General features: G+C 43.0%; 1 protein-coding gene across 1 annotated transcript in view; it reads left to right on the forward strand.

Moving 5' to 3' along the window:
* Window positions 1–22,475, forward strand: part of ADAM12 (ADAM metallopeptidase domain 12) — a 317,443-nt gene that overhangs the window by 33,659 nt on the left and 261,309 nt on the right. Inside the window, exon 2 of the mRNA XM_024751588.1 lies at window positions 20,782–20,855. The gene's annotated coding sequence lies outside the window, so the exon portion shown is untranslated. The remainder of the gene's footprint in view (window positions 1–20,781; window positions 20,856–22,475) is intronic.

The following is a 22,475-nucleotide window of genomic DNA, read 5'->3' on the forward strand; positions in this document are numbered from 1 at the left end:
TAATCTATTTTCCAATGTTCCATCATTTCTGGGGCTGAGGTGAACTGCATTCACACTGATATGGATTGAATATAGTTATATCTTGGCTCGTTTTCTCCCATTCAAAGGTGGTCTTAAAAAATACATAATCCATCTGTTTGCATATATAAATAAAATAACGAGAAGGAGTGCTATGTAAAGTAGGGAATTGTTAGTATTTATTAACTTATAGACCATCTGGTTAAATACAGCTATTCATGAAGAAAAATGTTAAATCAGGGCTTCTCAACTGTGGCACTGTTAACATTTTAGACTGGATAATTCTTTGCTGGAGGAGTTGGGGAACACTGGGTTATCCCGTATACAGTAGGATGTTTACCAGCATCCCTGGTCTCTACCCACCCTGTGCCAGTACCATCCCTCACCCAGTCATGATGATGAGAAACATCTCCAGATGTTGCCACATTTGCCCTGGGGGCAAAATCACCCCAGGTTGATAAGCATTGATTTCAACCTACCTGTTAAAATAGTTGTTTACTTTGAGTATTTGTCTTTATTCAGCAGATGAAACTCAAAAGACCTGCTGACAGAAACCTTTGGGCCCCCTCAGAAGTTGGTCTTTTTCATCATAATATAGTTGTGGAATCTCGTAGCAATATTTGTACCTGAGCAGCACTTAATCTGTGGACATGTAAGAAGAATTCAACACTCAGCCTATGTAGACTTTTATATCTGCGTTTTAAGGGTTTTTATTTTTCTGTTCAGAATGTTATTCTTTAGTCAGGTCAGTTTTTGTGATTCCTATTAATAAAAAATGTGAGGTCCTGTGCTAATAAGTTCTCCAGCAAATAAAATCAGGGTCTTATGTTAATAGCAGAAATGTTGAAGCAGTATTTCAGTGTTCTAAAAATGTGTCTTGACTGTAAATTATATAGAGACATGTGATTGATTATTGCTTGGTAGAAAGAATTTTCCCCTCCAAGTTGTTAAAGGTATATGAAGATATATGCAAAAGTTATTGCCAGAGTTAAGGGGGCTAACTCTTAGCTTGGAGGCACTGAATTTGGTGGTGCGAATCAGAAAGGAGACCCATTGATAGCATCACCACTGGCCTTCTCCCGTCTGCCCAGGTCCCATCAGGTGGGATGGGTTCAGGCAGGTGGAGGGAAACAGCAGCCTCCTTCCTTCTTTCCTGGGCCACCTTGGAGCTTCGGCTTTCACCTTGACCCCAGCTCTTGGCCAGGGTGAGTGGATAGCAACTGTGCATGATTTGGGCAGTGACCTTAAATGGTTGGAAATCCCAGTGGGATTCTTTCAACTGCAGAATTCTGTAGGCTTAACATCTGAGTAAATAGAAGGTTGCACATTTCATGAATGAATTCAAGACATTTTGTGCTGCAAAGGCACAGAGAGTAGGAAAGATGGTTAAAGGGAATAACTTGGAGATAGTGAAGAGAGTGACAGTGATGCAGGGATATGAGAGAAAAAAGCTGAGTGTTAATAGCAATAAAACCCTAATGTGGATACATTCCAGCTGAGCATTCATATATACATCATTTTTGATTGGGAGTAAGAGCTGCTTAGTAAAAGATCCGTGACAAGGAAATAGACCTGGAGTTCAGCTCTGCCACTTATGAGCCTGGTGACCTTGAGCAAATTGCTTAATCTCCCTGAGTTTCTCTTCTTCACCTATAAAATGGGTGTTTTCATCTCTGTGGTCCCAGCACCCTGCACAGTGTGCACGTAATAGATGCTCAGCAGATTTGTTGGAGAAATGGGTGCAGCCAGAAGAAATACAGACTATAGCTCTAGTGACTGAAGTTCCAGGTAGGACCACCAAGGCCTTGGGTCATGAAATCTTCCATTTGAAAAATACATCATTGGAGATGAAGGCATTGAAAGTGAACACAGGCTGTTTAAACTGCTATAAACTCATTCACTGGGTTATATTTACTTCCTCTCTCTCTTATTATTGTTCTATCATGCCTCTAATATTCATTTAGAGGTTCCCACATGTTAATCTTACCTCTTTATGCCTTCCTACATCTCCAAGCAGCTTTCAAGGGTAAGTTTCCTCTTGCCCGAAGAAAAGCCCTTAGTATTCCCTTAATGCAATCTGTTGCTTATGAGTTCTTTCAATTTTTGTCTGATTGAAAATGCTTTCATTTCATCTTCAGTTTTTAAGGCTATTTCATGGGGTATGGAACTCTAGGTGGAAATTATTTTCTGTAAGCACTATAATATATTCCATTATTTTCTGTGATGTTATCTGCTAACTATTGCTGCTCCTTTGAAGATATTGTATTTTTTTCTTCATCTCTATTTTTCAGAAATGTTACTATGTTAGGTCTATGTGTGGTTTTTACTTTTATTTATAGTGCTTAGGATTCATGGTGTTTTAAAAATGTGGGTCTCAATGTCTTTTGCCAATTTTGAAAAATTCCTAGATTTTTTCTCTTCAAATATTGCTTCTGCTGTGTTTTCTCTTATATTCTTTTACCATGTGCATCTCTGCACATGCATAGACATTTCACCATATCCCATACATCTCTTAAGCTCTTTTCTAAATTTTCCACCCTTTTGTCTCTTTATGTTTTAGTCCTGCATATTTTCTTCAGATGTATTTTCCACTCACTGTTGCTCTCTTCAGCTATCTCTAAACTGCTGTTGAACCTATTCGATGAGTTATATTTTTCAGTTCTAGAAAGCCATGTAGCTCCGATTCTCTGCTGAAATTTTTGTTTTTTTAACTCCTTGAACCTACTAAGAATAGTCATTTTAAAAGTCTGTCTCTGTTAGCTCTATTAACTGAATCTCCTCTAGATCAGTTTCTATGGTTTCTCCTGAATTTCAGTCTCTTCCTCTTGGCATCCACTTATGCCCAGTTAGTTTTTGAGTGTCAGACATTGTACATGAAAAGCTTAAGGATAATTTGAGACACTGATGTTATATGACTGGTGCCTAAGCCAGGAGTGCTTGTGATCAGGGACTAAGCAGGTTTCAGTCTCCTTGAGGACTGTTCTACTTATGATTCACCCTTTCTTCTGGGGCTTAGCATTTAGAGATCCCAATCCAAAGCCTAGAATAGGGAGTTGTCAGTACCCCTTCTTAGCAGTCTCTGATATCCAAATTTTGTCCCCTCGGCCCTGTGAGTCTGTTGAAAGTTCTGCTGAAATTCTCAGCCTCTAAACTGCTTCTTCTAAATATCTGCACATGCCTTGGGTGGGAAAATTAACCTCCAATTCTGGGTTCACACCTTGGGCTTTCTTCTCTCCCTGGGTCATGGTCCCATGATTCTTTATTTCTTTGGAAACTCTACATTGTCTTCAAGTAGAATTTTTGTATATTTTTCCCAGCTGTTATAGTTGTTTTCAGTGGGAAGATGAGTCCAAATTACTGACTGTCATCAGCAGAAGCAGAACTTCTCCATTCTTGGACCATCAGCTTAATGACTGTAATATCGTTATCACTTGCTTCCTGTGTCATTTTAAAACCATTCCCCTGGGGTGGACATATAGGCATTTTGTAACTTTTCAATATAAGTTGTGCTAAATATCTTTCTGCTTATATCTGTACATACTTTTCTGGTTATTTCCTTTAAATGAATTAAGATTGGAATTGTTGAATCAAAGATATGTACATTTTTAAGGGGTATTATAACTATTTCCAGATTGCTTCGTGGAAGGCTGTACCAATTTACACTTGTATCAGCTGTGCATGAAAGTGCTCATTTCTTGGCATCTCACCGGCACTGTGATATCATACTTTAATAAGGCTGACATGGCACTGAGTAGCTACTAGGTCGGCCAAAAGAGGCATGGCTTTAAAAGTTCTCAATAAGTTGGAACTATGGGTCAAAATTCATAAGATAAATCAATAAGCAAAATGACGAGGCCTGCAGTTCACTTAAAAAAATAGCTAAGCAGGTTTAGGAAGGGAGAATCTGGGACACTAGCAATTCACAGATCATAGTAGGTGATAAGCTGATGCAGTCCTGGACCGAACTTATAGACCTTTAAGGTACAGATCTAGGAGGATAAGGAGTGGCCCTGAAATCTAAATTTGGTGACTCATATCTGAAATATTACAACTAGTGTTGCATTTTAAGAACATTCTCTGAGCAAGAGGAAGTCAAAATTTATTTAACATCTAAGACTTTTTTCTAGACGCTTTTCTATATTAGATGCTTTGGGCTCACCATAGCAAATTCTCCATTGTTGAAACTGTTCTCTGTTTTCACATTTGAACGACTTTATGGATTTGGGGGATTTTCTTGTTGCTCTTCTACAGTATCGCTCTATCTATTATATCTATATTGTGAAATTTTGACTGTCAGATACATATTGGTAAGACACAAGCAAGGAATTACTGTAATTTTTACAGTTAAAATATATTTTTATGTGCCTTTGGCTTTTAATTGCAGAGTTATACTTTATAGATATCACATCAAATGTGGTCATTTGACTTGTTTCCATGAGGGTTCCTCTGTAAGCTGTGTATGTTTGGCGAAGTGCATTTATACTTAGCTTTCTTCCCCACCCCCCCTTCATCTCTTATCATACTTTTTGCAGCGGCCAACAGTGGATTGTAAAGTGTAAATCCAACCATGGATTGTAAAGCCTACACACGATGCTTCTGCCGGCTGTGGTCTACACCACATAATGTGATTTGGAAATATGGGTATTTCCGTACAGTACATACTTGCAGTACACAGGGACTTCATACAACACAATAAAGAATAAATGGTAAAATTTTAAAAAATGATGTGGTTCCAGAGCAGAGTCCCTGAATAGTGACTCATTGATAACCATACCTGGTGGAAAACTGTGGAAGGAACAGGGGTGTGTAGCTCCCACAAAAGATGTGTTTGAGGAGGGAATGATGACTTTGCATGACTTCGAAAATATAGTTCTTTTCAGCAGGGTGTTTAAAAAGAAGGAAAAGACAGTTACCTACCAAGTGTTTTAATGTAAAATGTATTCCAGGGGCTTCCCTGGTGGCGCAGTGGTTGAGAGTCCTCCTGCCGTTTAGGGGACACGGGTTCGTGACCCGGCCTGGGAAGATCCCACATGCCGCGGAGCGGCTGGGCCCGTGAGCCATGGCCGCTGAGCCTGCGCGTCCGGAGCCTGTGCTCCGCAACGGGAGAGGCCACAGCAGTGAGAGGCCCGCGTACCGCAAAAAAAAAAAAAAAAAAAAAAAAAAGAATGTATTCTGGTGCACATGTCCTGATGGTCCCCACAAACAGGGGTGGGTATAAGCCTGCTGTTCTCTCCAGCCACTGCCTTTCATGAAATCTACCTGGCAGCAGTTTGCATTGTTTACGGCAGACACGGTGTGTAGATGCACGGTTTACCCATCAAGTGCATGTGTGTTTCCCTGTTACTCACTGCTTCATCACAGTGGCTTATTTTGAGCTGCTTCTTGTCAGATGAAGAGAGATTCTCTTGCCTTCTGTCCACTCCACATCCCATAGTTTTGTTTGTTTTGCTTTTCTTTACAAACAGCATCCTTCTAGGATGGGCCAAAAACCATGTACAGGTGGAACGGGGGCAGGAGCTTGTATATATTTTGGGGGTGGGGGACAGAATCCCCTAAATTTTTTTTTTTGCGTTACGCGGGCCTCTCCCTGCTGTGGCCTCTCCCGTTGCGGAGCACAGGCTCCGGACGCGCAGGCTCAGCGGCCATGGCTCACGGGCCCAGCCACTCCGCGGCACGTGGGATCTTCCCGGACCGGGGCACGAACCCGTGTGCCCTGCATCGGCAGGCGGACTCTCAACCACTGCGCCACCAGGGAAGCCCCACTTCCTTTTATCTTCCACTAAGCCCAGCTTTTTAAAAAAAAATTTCTTTACTGACGTGTAATTGATTTACTATGTTGTTTTAGTTTTAGGTGTGCAGTGAAGTGGCTCAGTTTTACATATGTATATATATTCTTTTTCAGATTCTTTTCCATTGTAAGTCATTATAAGGTATTGAATATAGTTCCCTGTGTAAGCCCAGCTTTTCTATTTATAAAGAATTAGCAGGGAAACCTTTAATTTAAACTTGATGACCATGCCACAGTTTTTATTGTTCCTTCTTTCATTGCACCTTTAGGTAAGATCCTATTTTCTGTTTGAGAAAAATCCATATACATACACACAATTTTGTTTATACAAAATGTCCTCTAGCAAGTAACTCATGTGAAATCGTTTCTGAACTTTTCTCCTTGAAACTGTTACAAATAAAAGATTTTTTCAGCAGGACTTAAGCAGGTATCCCTGTATGACATTCTCTCTCTAGAAAATAATGGAATTTTGGTTTTCATTGGTTAAAAACCTTGTAAGTCAGCTATCAATTATTCATACCCCATGCTGCATCTGTTAGCTGTCTTGACTCGTCTTTGTTAAGTCAACATTACTTAGTTTTAAAGTCCAGGTAATTGATTTTTGGTCCAGTTTTGCATAGATGTTACAAAGTCGTTTATAGGAATGGAGCTGCTCTTTTTTCTGCCCAACAGGACAAAAAGGAATCCCTGAGCGCTCCTGGCTGTCCTTTCACAAAGCGAAAGCCATGGACAGCCAGTGAAGGACATGAAGGCACAGTGGTGACTGTGAACTTCATTTGTTATGACCACTTGGTGGCAGCTAGTATCGTCCTGGTAGAAATCCTGCAGTTTCCACAGTAGCCTCTTAAATGCTGTCACATTTACACTCTGTGGTTTAGTTTAAGATGGCTAATCCAGGAAAGCTCAAAATAGGCAACGGATTTGCTGATCACACATTTGTGATAACTCCAGCCTCACTCTCAGCAAGGACGAGATTTTCTATATTGGTCTAAAAATTGTCTGTATTAAGGGTGGATTTAAATATGGAACTTTGTCAACACAACATCAATAACAAAGTAGCTGGTATATTCTTTTGCTCAGTATAATAAGCTATTTTCATGACTCTGAACTTTGTAGTGAGGGTCACGATTGGTTAGCAGGGTAGACTGCCTGAACATAGCACAGTATCTGGCATGTAACTATTTGATGAAAAAATGAATGAGCAACATTTTTGAATGTATTGATCAAGTTCAAGTTAATCAAACCAATAAGCATTGGTTTCGTGCTTTGGATGTATAAGAAAGTAACACCTGAGGCAGCTTGGTGGATATTCAAAGTTGGCTAAGGCCTCCTGGAGCTTGTAGCCTAGCGAGCACTTTGCCATGAACAGAAATAAGTATAGTCCAGGCAGAATGTGGGAGTGTAGTGTGCAGGGAGAAGAGAGGAGAGTTCTACCTGAATCGTCACGGAGGGCTTCAAAGGTTAGGAGCCGCTCAGGGGCCCTGTGGGATGAGAAGGAGTTCGGGAGGCCAGAGGAGGCAAGAGAGGAAAGCTGGGCTCATTCCTTCCATGCGTATTTCTAATCATCCAACCAGTATCAACATCCTATTTGACATTAGACCAGAGATTGCGAATTCAGAGGCCGCAAGGGGCCAGGCTGGGGTTATAAACAAGCAAAGCTGGCCAGGCATAAGACGATAGATCACCTTTGCCCCTTGGCCTCCATGTGCAGGTAACGTAGGGCAGGTGGGGCTGGAAGAACAGGCAGCTTCTCTTCAGTTTCAGCCAATTCTTGTCCCGCGAAGTGCAAGCCCAGGGTTGCCATTTTTCTGATATTTTTTTTTTCCTCTGAGAAGCAACACATCCAGGTTTGTCTGGGAATTCTCCTGACTCTTAGAGGTTAGCAATTAAATCAGATTGACAAATTGGGTGGCATGCACTTTGGGGCCAAACCAACATTAGCTGCAGGCTGAGTGGAGCTTGTGAACTGTCACCCTGTGAAACTTGGTCTAGCGCAGCGATTCGGAAAATCTGATCCCCGGGCCAACAGCAGCAGCATCGCCTGGGTACTTATTAGAAGTCCAAATGCCCAGGCCCTGTCTCAGATCTACTGAATAAGAAACTCTGTGATGGACCCTACAATCTGCATTTCAACAAGCCCTCCAGGTGATTTGGATGCTAGCTTGGGTTCGAGAATGTTTTTTACATTTTTAAGTGGCTGGGGAAAAAAATCAAAAGATGATGAGTATTTCATGATATATAAAATTACATGAAATTCATACGTTGGTGTCCATGAATAAGGTTTTAGTGGCACATAGCACGCTCATTCATTTAGGTATTGTCTGTGGCTGTATTTGCCTGCAAGGACAGAGTTGAGCAGTCCTGGCAAAGACCAAATGGCCCGCAAAACTTAAAATATTTAGTACCTGGCTCTTTATAGGAAATGTTTGTCAGCTCTGCCCTTGAGCATTGAGTGGGGAGGGAGGGAGGGTGGACAGACTGAAGAGGATGAAAAGCTGAGGAACCTCTGCTTCAGACCAAGATGAAGGGGAGACGTAGGATTTGAGCCCTGCATTCGTAAAAGAGCTCAGGGAACCATGTCTAGGACTGGTTGATGCAAGAGTGGTCAGGAGAGCTGCGGTGAGGACCACGCAGCAGGAACAGAAAGAATTCCAGAGATATCCAGAGACAGGGTCCACAGGGCTTGACCACTAATTCAGCATGAGATGGGGAGAAAGATGAGAGTCGCAGGACGGTACGAATGTGGCACAAAAGGATAATGATGATGACGACAACAGGGAAAAGAAGGGGTCCGGGACGAGAAGTGTGCTTCAGGAAGTTGTGGAGACGATGGGAAACGTGGGGAGTGAGTTTTAAACCCAGTAGCATTTGAGTCGCTGGTAAGGGATCTGTTCGACCTGACTTGTGGGCGTTCCCATCACAAGATAGGGGTTGGAGCTGGAGATTTGGACTTGAGGGTCCTCTACGTAGAAGACAAAGTTGCCTATAAGAGTTACTGGATTTATGATTGGTTGACTTTACTAGTATTTTAACAGAAAAGAAAGTTGAACTCAAGTTTTCATTCAGCAAAGTACACTGATTGAGGACCTCCCTATCCCAGAACCGAGCTAGGATGAAGATGGAAAACTGTATCTTCAAGGAGTGCAAGGTCCTTTGAACCCAGTGGAGTGAGTGGCCACTTGAGTCCTCCACTGTCCTTCTTGTGTCCTCTGTCACAAGGCTGCACGCATCTATGTCCACAGCACCATCCTCTGGCTCCGTCTCCTAACTCTGCCCCTGGAGGCCTCCTCCAGCGCCTGCCAGCAACCTTTCTCCTTCCTGCTCTCTCTCCCTCCTGCTTCTGAGGCCCAAATGCCCCAAGAAATAGCGTGACAGGGCAAGCGATGGGAAAAGCTGGGGACAGTCATACTGCAATTTTTGTCTGAAGTTGTGAAATCTCATAGCTTTCTGTGAGGCTTTTAGCATGAGTTTTCACGGGGCAATTAGGATATGTTTTATAAAAAGTTAGCAATTAGCTGTAATTCTGTTTGCAGCAGAAAAACTTGTTTGCACCAGGCTTCAGTTAGGACAGAACGATTTGGCAGTGCCTCCGTGATGGATAACAGGATTACTTTTTAAAGAGTTTATTATATTCCACTAATGTTTATTTGAAAGAGATTTCAGTGACGCTTTATAAATGGCCCTTAGTCAACATATGAATGGGATACTCTCTCTGGAAGACAGCTTGCATGCAAGCTAACTAGCAACTTAAGCTATTAACTTCCTCTGACTGACAGCTTCGAAATGTTGTTGTAGGAAAAAATAAAATGGTATATGAAAGTTGCCAGACATAAAATTAGTTAGATAAATGAATTTTCAATTGGAAACCAAACTTTCTAGTTAATAAACACAGTGCATGTTATTTTACAGCTGTGTCTTGTAAGACTAGGCAAGTCATTCCAAAAAGTAATGCTCGGTTCTGTTTTCTAATATTATTAATATCCCTGATCATATCAGTAAGCAAATCTTAGAAAGTCTTATCTTTAGAATATTTCACGTCAAGATGAAGTGTATGCGTGTATCTTGTGTTGTGTCCGTGTGGGCCTTTCAGAACCTTCTGTCGCCTTCCGTAACACTGGTCAAATAGGTATAATATCTTCTTTCCGTACTAAACAAGGGCTACCAAACCAGGTTTGGTTGCTTGCTGCTCGAAAGCCAATACTCAAGAGGCAAGTGTTGGTTGGAAAAGGAAAGTCTGCTTTATTCAGGAGGCCGGCAACCTGGCGAGAATGCGGACTCGTGTCCAAGAACCAACTCAAAAGATTCTGCTTGGCCATGAAAGTCTTTTAAGGGTAAAAGGGGAAGCTAGGCGCAGTTAATCGTTTAGCGAGGAGGTCAGAGTCTTTGTCATCCTTCCCTGTGTGCAGACTTGCTGACTCCTTGTGGTCTTTCTTTAGATGCTGTCCTGTTCATGCAGTTTGCCCATGAGATGACTGAAGGGGAAGCTGGGGAAAAGATCTAGTCATCCGTTAATTACTTATGCTTCATCTCTGCTTCTTTAAGAAAAGAACCAATTGGTTAGGTAAGGCATTGTGTGATCCAAAGATGTGAAAGGTGTGCTTGGGTCAGAGGCTAGTGAAGCATGGAGTGTAAAGGTTAAGTTAAAATATTGCTGCTAAAGTGACAGGACAAAGGGCCTCCTACTGCTAACACGAGGGAGGAGATAAGTTGCTTTGAGCCATCTCCCCAGGAACTGGCCTGGTGCCTGCCTTATAAACAGGCCCCCAATTAATGAATGTATTATATTTCTTTTTGAAAACTTGTTAGCATTTTAAAAAACTTAATATATTATGCCCATTTAGATCAAAATACAGAAAGCATAAAAGGGTTGCAATTCGGGTAAATAGCAATAAATATTAAGTGAAATGGTGTTTTGTCACTGTCATGCTGGGAAGTAGCAGCTTCGTTTGTGACTGGACTTACGTGATAAAAATGCATTTCCATTTTATCATGCAGCATGGTTTCCAAACAGACATTTTACCATTTGAATCTCACAGCAGCCTTCCTGATGGTTCAGTTTTCTATCGCTGCTCTAACAAACCACCGCAACTTAGGTGGCTTGAAACAATACCCATTTGTGATCTCTCAGTTCTGCAGGTCACAAGGCGGGCAGCCTGGTTGGGTTTCCTGCTTCACATCTCACCAGGTTAAAATCAAAGTGTTCCCAGAGCTGCCCTTTATGATGGCAGCATCAGGGGAGGGTCCGTTCCCTGCTCATTCCAGATGTTGGCAGAACTTGGAGGTTGTCGGGCCACGTTCTCTGTGTTCTCGCCAGCTGAAGGTTAAGGGTCGTTCCCAGCTTCTCAAGGCCACTGCTTCCTTGGCGTATGGCTCCCTTGCTCCATCTTCAAAGCGAGCGAAGTGGTCAAGTTCTTCTCCTGTGCCATCTCTCCAACCCCAGCAATGAAACATTCTCTGCTTTTAAGGATCCTCGTGAGTACACTGGGCCCATCTGAATAAACGATGATAATATCTCCCTGTCCCCCTTTATCGCATATGCAAGGTCCCTTTTTCCAGGTAAGGTAACATATTCACAGGTTCCCAGGATTAGGACACCTCTGGGGGCCCGTTATTCTGCCGACCACACCGATAGTATTGTTATCCCCGGTCTCCTGGTGAGGAAGCCGAGGCCCAGCAGAGTGAAATGACCAACCAGTAGTCCCTCAGTCCGAGTGGCAGCATCCAGCCTGTCTGTGGACACATCTCTGGCCTGACCCCTTCCCAGGTTCAGCCTCCTACATGGAACAACAGTTTCCGAGATGCAATGAAATAGGTCTTTCTTAGGTGAGATTATTGTTCCTTTGCATTCAAAGGAGGAGGGATTGTTACCTATCTGCTTCCTAAATATCTAACTTAAGATGTCCCTAGCCATCACACAGGGGCTCAGTGACCTTCTCCGTAGCTGTTGGAGGAGGTAGCTTGAAGATGCTGAAGTGACCCTGGGCCCTGGCACTCCGCGCAGGCCGTCTTCTCGTGACAGCGTTGCTCATCACAAGCCCTGTTGTCGGTGGTGCCGCCTCACTGATACTGAACACGCAGGAGGGGCCGGTACCTCGTGTGGGCGGGATGATGGGCCCGTGGCACTAGGGCTGTGGACGGTCTTCTGAGTGATGGGGAGAATGGCCGATGGGGAAGTCCATCCTAGCCACTGGCCTCCTGCCCTGGGCGTCCTGAGGTTCCTGAGCCCTGAGCAGGCGGCCAGGTGGAGCTCGACTTTGTCTCTCCTTCCTGCTAATCGAGATGTCTGAAGGCAGAGCGGATGGGAGGGCGTCAGAGGTCTGAGGACCAGTGCACAGCCTGCTGGGATCTGATGTCAGGGGCCCATTTCAGCAGCACAGTCTCACCACACGTTTCAGCTCCTAGGTCACCACGTCACCACACGGTGTCCAGCGTTCAGCCCCCAAGCCCAGGGCAGTTAAGAACCATTAAGTGGCAGAATAGGACGTCCTCAAGCCCCTCCTACTCTGATTTGCTCATCCCCTTCCCAGCATGTCTCTGATTTCTAGCTCTGCAGCCCCCAGAACCACCACCTTGTGTCTGACCTTGATTTCCGCTGATTCACCCCCTCGTCCTCTTACAGCACGCTCTCTGCCCCTCTGCTCTGGTCTGGGCTCTCCATCACTGAGGTCCAAAGAAACCAAGCGGGACGAGCGGGCATCCTCGGAGGGGCCAGGAGCCAGGCTGGGAGCTCGCACTCACTGGCCTTCTCGGCCGCCCCAAGTATAGGTGGTCCAGCTCCCAGCAAGCCCTTCTTCCTCTCCACAGAGGAACAGAACCCAAGGCACCTTCGATGGCCCAGTTCCTCGCTCACTACCAAGGGATCCTCTGTGCAGCTGCTTGCATCTGTGGGCCATCAGCCTCTGAGAGTGAGGCGGGGCTCAGATGGATGGACTTCGGCCTTGTGCTTGGGTCAGCAGGGACCCGGGAGGAGAGTCCAGACAGCCCTTCATACCTCCTGAGGTGGCACTTATGCCTCCGCTGCCCCCTGAATCAGTATCCCTTCCGCCATCTCCTGCTACCGCTGCGCCTGTCTTCTGTCATCACAGATGACACACAGATGTTTCTAGGTGGCCCCATTCTGGGTGTTGGGAATAGGATGTGGAACAAAGCAGAAAAATTCCCTCTTCCTACAAAGTTTCTGTTTCTGAAAAGGGGAGCTAGACAATTAACAAGTAAAATAAACACACCAATACAAGATCACAAATGAGATGGCTAGAAAGAGAGAGAAGTGGTGTGTGGGGCAAAGAGCCCACTGGGATGGGGGGCTTCCCTGCGGGGGGGGTGACGTCCAGGCTGAGACCGGGAGGTGAGGCGCCTCGAGAGCCCAGGAGGGCCTTCCAGCAGAGGCTCAGCTGGCGGAGAGGCCCGGAAGCCAGCTGCAGTCTGACCAGTTCGGCGGTGTGCCGGGAGCTTAGGGGCGAGAGAGGCCAGACTGTTGGTGGTGTGACGACAACAGTTATTCTAAGAACAGTGGGTCATTGCTGAAGGGGTTTAAGAAGGTGCATTGTTAACTAAGCTGGGGAGTTCTGGGGGAGCTGCTGTGAATTTCCCCCGAGTTCCCCTTTGCGTTGGATTGGGGAGGGGCGGTAACGTAAGAGTTGAAATTTAGATGGGTTAAGTTTGAGAACCCTGCACTGTCGTGCTTCTAGATTGCTTTCTTTTGTCTGCTCAGAACCTGCCGTTGTCCTCAGATGGACACAGCACGGGGAACTGTAACCCTATGGCGTACAGATGTGTGGGGCAGAATGGCAATACTTCAGTGAATGAATGAGGCTTTAAGATGATCTGGCTATAGCTACAGTAATCAAAAATGAAAATCTACAATGTTAGTTGCAAATCGAAGCATTAGTAATCCCACCGGTAGCAACAGCATAAAGAGCTTGAATTCAGAGCATCACGCATGACAAAGGTGGGGAGGTCGTGCCTTTTTTTGGTGGGAAGGGAGAATTGGCCTAAAACCGGTAAACGCATCACGCAGAGAAATACAGTAAGAAGAATCCGTGCGAAAGAGAACCTAACACTGTAACACACGAACGACTTCAAACTACACGCCACATCTTTCAAAAGCACTTTTTACCTTAAGATAATGTGCGCCAGTCTGCACATTTTAACAAGTGGCTTGCTGATGTAAATTTCCCATCAGAGAAAAATATCAATGACTCATGAATAGACATTATTGTCATTTACGTAACAACTAAAAGGCCTCAGGCCAGAGACGCCCATTATGGTGCTGCAGTGCCCTCGTTCCTTACTGTGTTATTCTCCAGCTAATTCAATTTTGTCCTCTCTCAGTTCCGCAGGGCCCATATCTTCCCGGCTGTGGAACTGCTGCACTGATATTAAAGTGGTAATCAAGATTGCCTCTAAATATTCATAGCAATAGATGACTCTCTCGTGCCCCATGAGTGCCAGGGCAGCAGCCTGAAGCATTTATTTAGTGCTGGAGAGGGATCCAGTTATTTCGGAGTCCCTTGAATGCAATATTTTATTTAATATTTTTGTTCTGCTTGAAAAATTAGGTCCCTCTGAGTTTCTAGTATCGGCGGTTGAGACTGATGACTTTGGCTCAGAACTGACCATTGTCTTTGAAAGGATAACCTAGAAGCGGTGATGGGAGTGGACTTGGCTATTCACCCCGCATCTGATTTTTTAATGCAGTCCCCTTCCTTCTGCAGGCTCACTGCCACCTTATTTCAACTTCATGGTCAGGTTCAGATTTTTCTAAGTCATTGAAAATGGCTATCCTTTAAGGACATAGAAACACCAGAGAGACGATATTGTGTATCATTCCATCCATCAGAGGAAAACAAAAAAATCATAAGCATCCCTGAAAAGTTACATTTATTGACTTGGGATATTTTACACCCATCATGGGTGAAATAATTTAAATTCAACTTTGGGTGAGCTCCCATTTACACAGATTAAAGAATGACAGCCCAACATTTTGGAGTAAAATGTGAAATAAGATCACTTTTAAGATTCCTTTATTGTTGCTATAATATTGCTCGTAAGTAACAGATAGCAGAGAAAATAATTTACATTGTGATAGGATATCACTTAAGAGGTTATTGTGACTAAAAATGTTATTAAGAAAGAAAGAAAGAAAGAATAAATAAAGGCAGCCCAATGGATAATACTGAGAAGAAAAGAAAAAACTGTAGCTAATCAAAAGATCACTTTTTAAAAATGTGTTTATATTTCCAGTTAAGTGGGATGTGCTGGGCAAGTACATTGTGGGAAACTTCAGAAAGAGCACAGAGCAGCCGAGGGTCCGAGTGATGGACAGCGGTCTCTGGCCAGAGCCTTACTTTGCAGACCTGCCTGGGCAAACCATTTGGGGGAGCCTGCCCAAACTCATTTCCACGAGGAACTTACAAGGAGTGAGGCCTCGGAAGAAACTAAACCTGCCCTGATCATGGACTTCTAACTTCCAGAACTGTGAGGAAATAAATTTCTGAGAGTTAAGCTACCCAGTCTGAGATATTTTCTTGTTGCAAATGAATACGGGGGGTTTCTAAGATTCTGGTAATATTTTGACTTTTCAGCTGGGTGGTAGGTACCCTGATGATTATTTTATTGTTGTTTTTTTAAATTGTACTTATACATTTTATATACTCTTTTGGATATACTTTTGCCAATTAGAAAAATAGAATTATAATGACCGTCAAAACATTTCTAGCCTACTGATAAGCATTTAATTGACTTATTCAGCAAATGCAGTTCTTTAAGCATTCAGTAAAGGACACGGTTTCATTAGGGCAATCAATGTCTCATTTTTAAAAAGGAAGGCTGTATTTAGCCAACGCTAGTTTGTCATCTCCAATGTCTAAAAATCAAAAGAAAATGGAATTAATACATGCTTTTAAACTAAGAAATCTAATGCAATGAGTGGTTTTGAGTTAAAATAGCTCTCTGTTCTCCTTCTCCATTGGTTTCTCCTATACCATTCAGATCTCAAGTAAAATATACAGGTAAAGCTCTTTCTACCACCCTGGGGGAAAATGTATTCATTTGAATAGGTTAACATTAGAACGTTCTAACAGCTCCCGTAGGGACTTTATGTAGAATTAGTACCAATGTTCACGTTCAAGCTTAACTGAACTTTTCATGGGGGAAAAAGCGTGCTGCAAATATTTTATTTTTATTCACAAATATAATTGCCAGGATTTATCTTTAAAATAGTGATGTGTAAGAAAAAAACAAAACTAAATAGTGACGTGTGTGTCCATATCTTAGGCTAACACAATTTGTAATTAAAGTAACTTTTCACACATATACATAAAATACATACAAATAAACAGACATATTCATACATATGCTCTTTGGACACATCTTGACAGAACATTGAGATGTATTTTTGTTCTAATATTTTATTGTAAGCATAATTAATAATCTTGTTTTTCTAAGATATAATTAATGAGTACAAATTGCAGACCCTGTGGGCTTCCCTGGTGGCACAGTGGTTGAGAGTCCGCTTGCTGATGCAGGGGACACGGGTTCATGCCCCGGTCCGGGAAGATCCCGCATGCCGCGGAGCGGTTGGGCCCGTGAGCCATGGCCGCTGACCCTGCGCGTCCGGAGCCTGTGCTCTGCAACGGGAGAGGCCACAACAGTGAGAGGCCTGTGTACCGCAAAAAAAAAAAAAAATGCAGACCCTGGAGAGAACATTCTTATATGTGTTTGTAATTAAATTCAAGTGTCAGAAAATATAGGTAAATTTAGGTAAACGTCCTTGTGACGGACTCGAAAGCAAATCCAAGGCTGAGAAACACTCTTGTATGCTATATTAAAATCAAAAGAAGTGATGTGTGTTTAGGAATAGTGATATTGAATTTAAAAGTTCAGCAAACACTCAGAAACCTGTACACTTGTTACAAACACCAGACAGTATCAAAATATAGCAAGTAAAATTGTGGTTTTCGCTAGATCACTGATGTTTGTATAGTCATTTGCTAGAATGAATCCATAAAAAACAAGATATGTTTAAACTCAGAAAATATACTTAAGCATCTTATATATATGGAAATACAACAGTTTAACTCTCAAGCTTAAGTAACCACTTAAAAAATAATACCCCCCCAGGGCTTCCCTGGTGGCGCAGTGGTTGAGAGTCTGCCTTCCGATGCAGGGGACGCGGGTTCGAGCCCCGGTCCGGGAAGATCCCACATGCCGCGGAGCGGCTGGGCCCGTGAGCCATGGCCGCTGAGCCTGCGCGTCCGGAGCCTGTGCTCCGCAACGGGAGAGGCCACAGCAGTGAGAGGCCCATGTACCGCAAAAAAAAAAAAAATAATAATAATATCACCCATCAATTAAAATTGAGAAGAGTTCTCTTAAAGGACATTAAAAAAAATCCATCTTGGGTTTGTACTTAATTCTATCCCCTGAAGGCACCAATATTAAAAATAGTCTAGTTCTTGGGCAGCTATTGGATGATGCAAGTTTTAGGTCTTTATTACTGACTCAGGCATGTCCAATGAAGATGGAAATTTCTGTGAATTTGCTGTGAAGATGGAAATGTTCCACATCTGGGCTGCCTAGCAGAGGTAACTGCTAACTACGTGCCGCTTTAGAGCTTTGAAATGTGTCCAGTGAGACTGATGAACTGATTTTTAATCTTTATTTTATTTTAATTAATTTAAATTTCAATAGCCATATGTATTAGACATAGGAAACTACAGAGAGCCATTCCAATGGCCTACCTAAAAATAAAGTGAGTAGTCTTTCGCGCTCTGTGACTCTGTCCCAGTTCTATGGCATTAGTTAATGCAACTTGTGACATTTTCCCAAAACTCATGTGACCCAACAACTCATGTTGTTGCAGGTTTTGTTTCAATTTTGTTTCCTCTTAACTCATTATTTTAAGATTGGCTGTTGGAACTTGCAGTCCATTTTCTCTTAGAACATAGTAGCGTGTGGTTTGTTAATTCATAGTAGAGCTGAAATGCTGTGTTGTGAAAAAAGTCCCTTGAGCTCTGGAGTTCTAATAGTGTCTTTCAAATATGGAATGTTAGAGAACTACGTATAAACGTATTCTTCTATCTCTTATTCAAGCATAAGACCAAACAATCTTACAAAGCAAAGGCAAACAAAACCAACACGCTGAAGTCAGCAGCACTGATTTAATGTGGATGATGATGTTTGCACAAGACTGACAACGCCACTTGCAGCACCAGGGCAAGGCTACCCGGGAGGTGCAGGTGATCTGGAGTTTGTGCTGCCAGTTTCATCCTGACCCGTCTCTCCTCCACTGTGCTCTTTATAAGCTGCTAAGGCGCCTTTATTTCCGCACTGGGCTGCGATGGCATTTGGCCCTCGCTTAGCTTGGCTGCATCATTTGTGAATTAAACCCTCCTCTACCCTTCTCACATCAGCCTAGATAGTCAGGCTGCCCTGCCCGGCCCCGACCTGAGCACGGCAGCCATGGTGAGCTGGGTCAGGGCGGGCGTGGTCACGCTGGCTGAACTCTCTTTCCACATCATCAGAATGAAAACACAGCGTTCCATTTTTTTTAAATAAACATTAAAAATTTTAAGTTCTTTTGGAGAGAAATGCCCCATGGACATGTGAAACCTCCACTTGAACATGCTAGCTGGTGGCGGCGTTGGGGGGAGTTGGAATTGACTGTCCACCCCCCAGAATTACTGAGGATGCCCAGGGAAAGGGGAAGCAAACGAAGAGCTTCGTAGAATAACTTTAGGATGGCACGTCAATTTTGACTGGGGTAAGCACTCTGAAGCATTGACTTGGGCTCAGCAAGAGAGAGTGTGGCGTGTTCCACCACCCCGTTAAGTGGGAGAGAAGCTGCGGTAGGGGTGTGGGTTTAGGGACACTGCCACATGGCTGCATTCCCAGGGCAGGGCAAGAACCTTGTTGGGATTTCTGGGGCAGAACAAAGAATATAGGTTCCTGCCCCCCACGGACAGCTGGGCACACACAGACTAGGGTTTCCTGGGGCCCAGAGGAGAGGAGGAAGATGGCGTCTGCCTAACAAGAGGGAGAAGAGGTTGGGAGAGTTGTTCGCCCTATTCATTGATTGATTCTCTCCTTCACCAAATATTAATTGAGCTTCTGTTATTTGTCTGGCACCTTCGTGGGTATAATAAACAAGTGGACCCACAAGTCAACATACTGAATTTTAATGAACAGGAAGGGAGTTCTTCCTTACAAGGAGGAAAAGGGCAGGAGACTGGGAGAAATACTAGCTGGGGAGAGGTGGATGTCATTAGACTGGGGAGTGAGGTAAGGCTTCTTTGCATCATTGACGTTTAAGCTGATACCGAGTAGCAGAGTTGGGAGAAAGCATTCCAGGCAGAGGGAACAGCCTGTGCGAAGACTCGGAGCTATGAAGGAGCTTGGTGTGTTTGAGGAGCGGGTGAGGTCAGTGTGGCTTAAAGCTGGGTGAGCGAGGAGAGCAACGCAGGTGGGTGTGGAGGGGCATGAAGGTCAGGCCATACAGGAGCTACAGCCCACATTGAAGAGCTGGCATGTTCACTGCGGAGAACAGTATGGCGTTTTCTCAAAAAATGCTAAAAATAGAACTACCCTGTGATCCAGCAATCCCATTCCTTGTTATATATCCGGAAAAAACAAAAACATGAATTCAAAAAGAGAGATGCACCCCAGTGTTCATAGCATAGCATAGCAGCATTATTTACAAAGCCAAGATATGGAAGCAACCTAAGTGTCCATCAATAGATGAATGGCAAAAGAAGATGTGAGATATGTATATATATGTGTGTATATGTGTCTGTATATATATACATATATATATACACACACGCACGTATGTACGTATGGATGTGTGTGTGTGTGTATATATATACACACAATGGAATACTACTCAGCCATAAAAAAGAACGAAAATTTTGTTATTTGCAGCAACAGGGTTGGATTTGAAGGGCATAATGCCAAGTGAAATAAGTCAGACAGAGAAAGACAAATACTGTATGATATCACTTATTCGTGGAACCTAAAAAATACAACAAAATAGTGAATATAACAAAAAAGAGAGCAGACTCAGATACAGAGAACGAACTAGTGGTTACCAGTGGGGAGGGGGAGGTGGGGAGGGACAACATAGGGGTAGGGGATTAAGAGGTACAAACTATCAGGTATAAAATAAGCTATGAGGATGTATTGTACAACATAGGGAGTGTAGCCGTAAATGGGGCGTAACCTTTAAACATCGTGGTTCACTGTGCTGTACACCTGTAACATAGAATATTATGCTTCAACTATACTTCAATAAATATTTTTTTAAAAAGAGTTGGCATATTATCATCAGTGCAATGGAACATCAGTGCAGGCTTGCCATGACCAGGGGTAGGTGGATGAGGTTGAGTTTTTGAAAATATCCTCCCATTGCCATTGGGGGATGAATGGGAGGAAAGCACAGGTCGATGTGGAGGGACCAGGGTAGAAGGGTTTTGCAGCATCCCCATGAGAGATGATTGTGGCTGGATCCAGAGCAAGGTGGAGAGATGTCAGACCCGGACAACAGGGGCTGTGTTCTGGAGGGCAACTCAATAGGACCTCTTCATGGATCAGATGGAGTTGTTGAGGGAGAAGGACTTCAAATTTCTGACATGAGCAGCTGGGGAAATGAAAGTGCCTTCTCTAGAAACAGGGAAACCAAGGAAGGAGTCGATTATGGGAGATGGAAGTTGAGTCAAGAAGGATCCCAAGGGTACATGTGGCCCAAGGAAAGGAGTGCAGAGGCCAGGAATGCAGGTGTGTCAGTACCATCTGGGAGGGCGATGCGTTTTCCAGACTCTCGTCCTGCTTGTTTTGATCTCCTCTACTCAGGATCTCAGAATGGTCCCGGGAGGAAAATGTATTTTTCTCTCCCTCCATTGACTATGCCTACAGAGCATATTGAGATACTGGCACATCGAAGGGAAATGATCTTCAACTGACTTCTCTAATTTCTCTTTCAGAACCATCCAGGGGTCTTGAATTTTCGAATACAACTGGAAAGCAAAGAACTGATTGTAAATCTGGAAAGAAACAAGTAAGTCGACTTAATTCCTGTTTATGACACCATAGGAGAAAGTTACGACGTGGGGACTGGAGAGTGCTGTGTAATTGATGTTGGCATTTAGAGACACAGAACTAAATGTGTAGATTCATAATCTGAATTTGGATGTGAGTCTGGAATTAACTTCAAAAAATGATCCAATGGAAAAATAAAGAATTGTATTTTATCACTCTAAAAGAGAACTTTCTAGCTCAGCAGGTTTTTCTCATAGTTCTGATGTTTCTTTAGTTTTCAGAGCCTGATGTTTCAAGGATAGAATTTAAGCATCCTCTGTTCTGTTCCAATAACAGTGTTCCATAATTAGTTGACTTTTGGCAGTTCCTGGGTTGTTTAAGGAGAAACAGTTTCAAATGGGTAGAAGCTCTTTTTTCCTTGGGAAATACCAAGAGTTTATTTTATCTTTCAGACCTTGTCTCCAATGGTATGAAGTATTTATTTTATCTTTTTACTTAAAAATTTGGCCCTTTTTTTCTGAAAAATTATATATATTTTCAGAAAATGGTATTATATAGTGTTTCCTGTAGCACATGGATATTATTACATATTTTGTATGCCTTCCCAGGAGAAAACTGTGCCTGGTTCAAGGCACAAGTAAAAATTACTCATATTCTTGTCATCCTTTATACTGTGGCTCTCCCCATGGGTTCCTCAGATCTAAAGGACCCCTACTATTCTAATTGATTAGTACCAGCAAAGAATCGAGCTCTCCTAATAAGCAATCTGTATTTAAAGATATAAGTTCCCAAGTCATGCTTGATTCAAAACTGGAGTTTCTGTCTTCCAGAATTACTGGTCCCTGTTTCTCACCCATCAGTGAAATGCTGATTTTTTGCTGAAATGACAGTGTAGATAAGACAGTTTCACTGAAATGAGTTCTGCCAGAGATACTGAGTCACAAAAATCTGACTCAGCATCTCTGTGTAAACGAGTCAGATCTCTTACTTATACTTACTTTGGTTTGAGGGTCCTGAGCAAATCAGATGAACGGGATCATGAATGGCCAGTTCTCACCTTCAGTATCTGACACCATGGCCAACAGCAATTATTAAAAAATAGGTTTTAAAATGCATATGAATATATATTAAATATATATTTTAAATGAGCATATGTAAAATAGCATGACCTGCTTCTTGGGGGTCTGCAGCCTGCCTCTGCATTTCTTGCATGTTTCTCCCTCCCCATTAGATGGATTAAAAGCTTTTATGAGCAGTAAATAATGTGTTTTTAGCTTTTCTTGTGACTTGGTGATCTTAAACTAGAGGTTCAGGAATACATCTTGGATAATCGGGGGCTGAACGGAAACCTGAATATTGCTTTTGATATGTCTCTCTTAGCAAAGTATGTATTTTCATGCTTTTTTTTTCATGTAAGAATATCATAGGACATTTACATTTTCGTACACTGCTGTTTGTATGTGGTTTTGAAAATATCTCAGTGGACGAAACTTGGTATTCCTTGAAAGAGCAAAAGAAAATCAGGCTTCTGGTGGTGACGCATTTCCTCGATGGGGTTTCAGGATTGGCAGCTGGATTTGGGAAGTGTCTTTATTGCGACCGTTCTTATTGTTAGCCTGTTGGAGGAATGTGGTAAATG

The sequence above is a fragment of the Neophocaena asiaeorientalis genome, unplaced genomic scaffold (genome assembly GCF_003031525.2).
Source record: "Neophocaena asiaeorientalis asiaeorientalis breed wild unplaced genomic scaffold, Neophocaena_asiaeorientalis_V1.1 scaffold108, whole genome shotgun sequence".
NCBI lineage: Eukaryota > Metazoa > Chordata > Mammalia > Artiodactyla > Phocoenidae > Neophocaena > Neophocaena asiaeorientalis.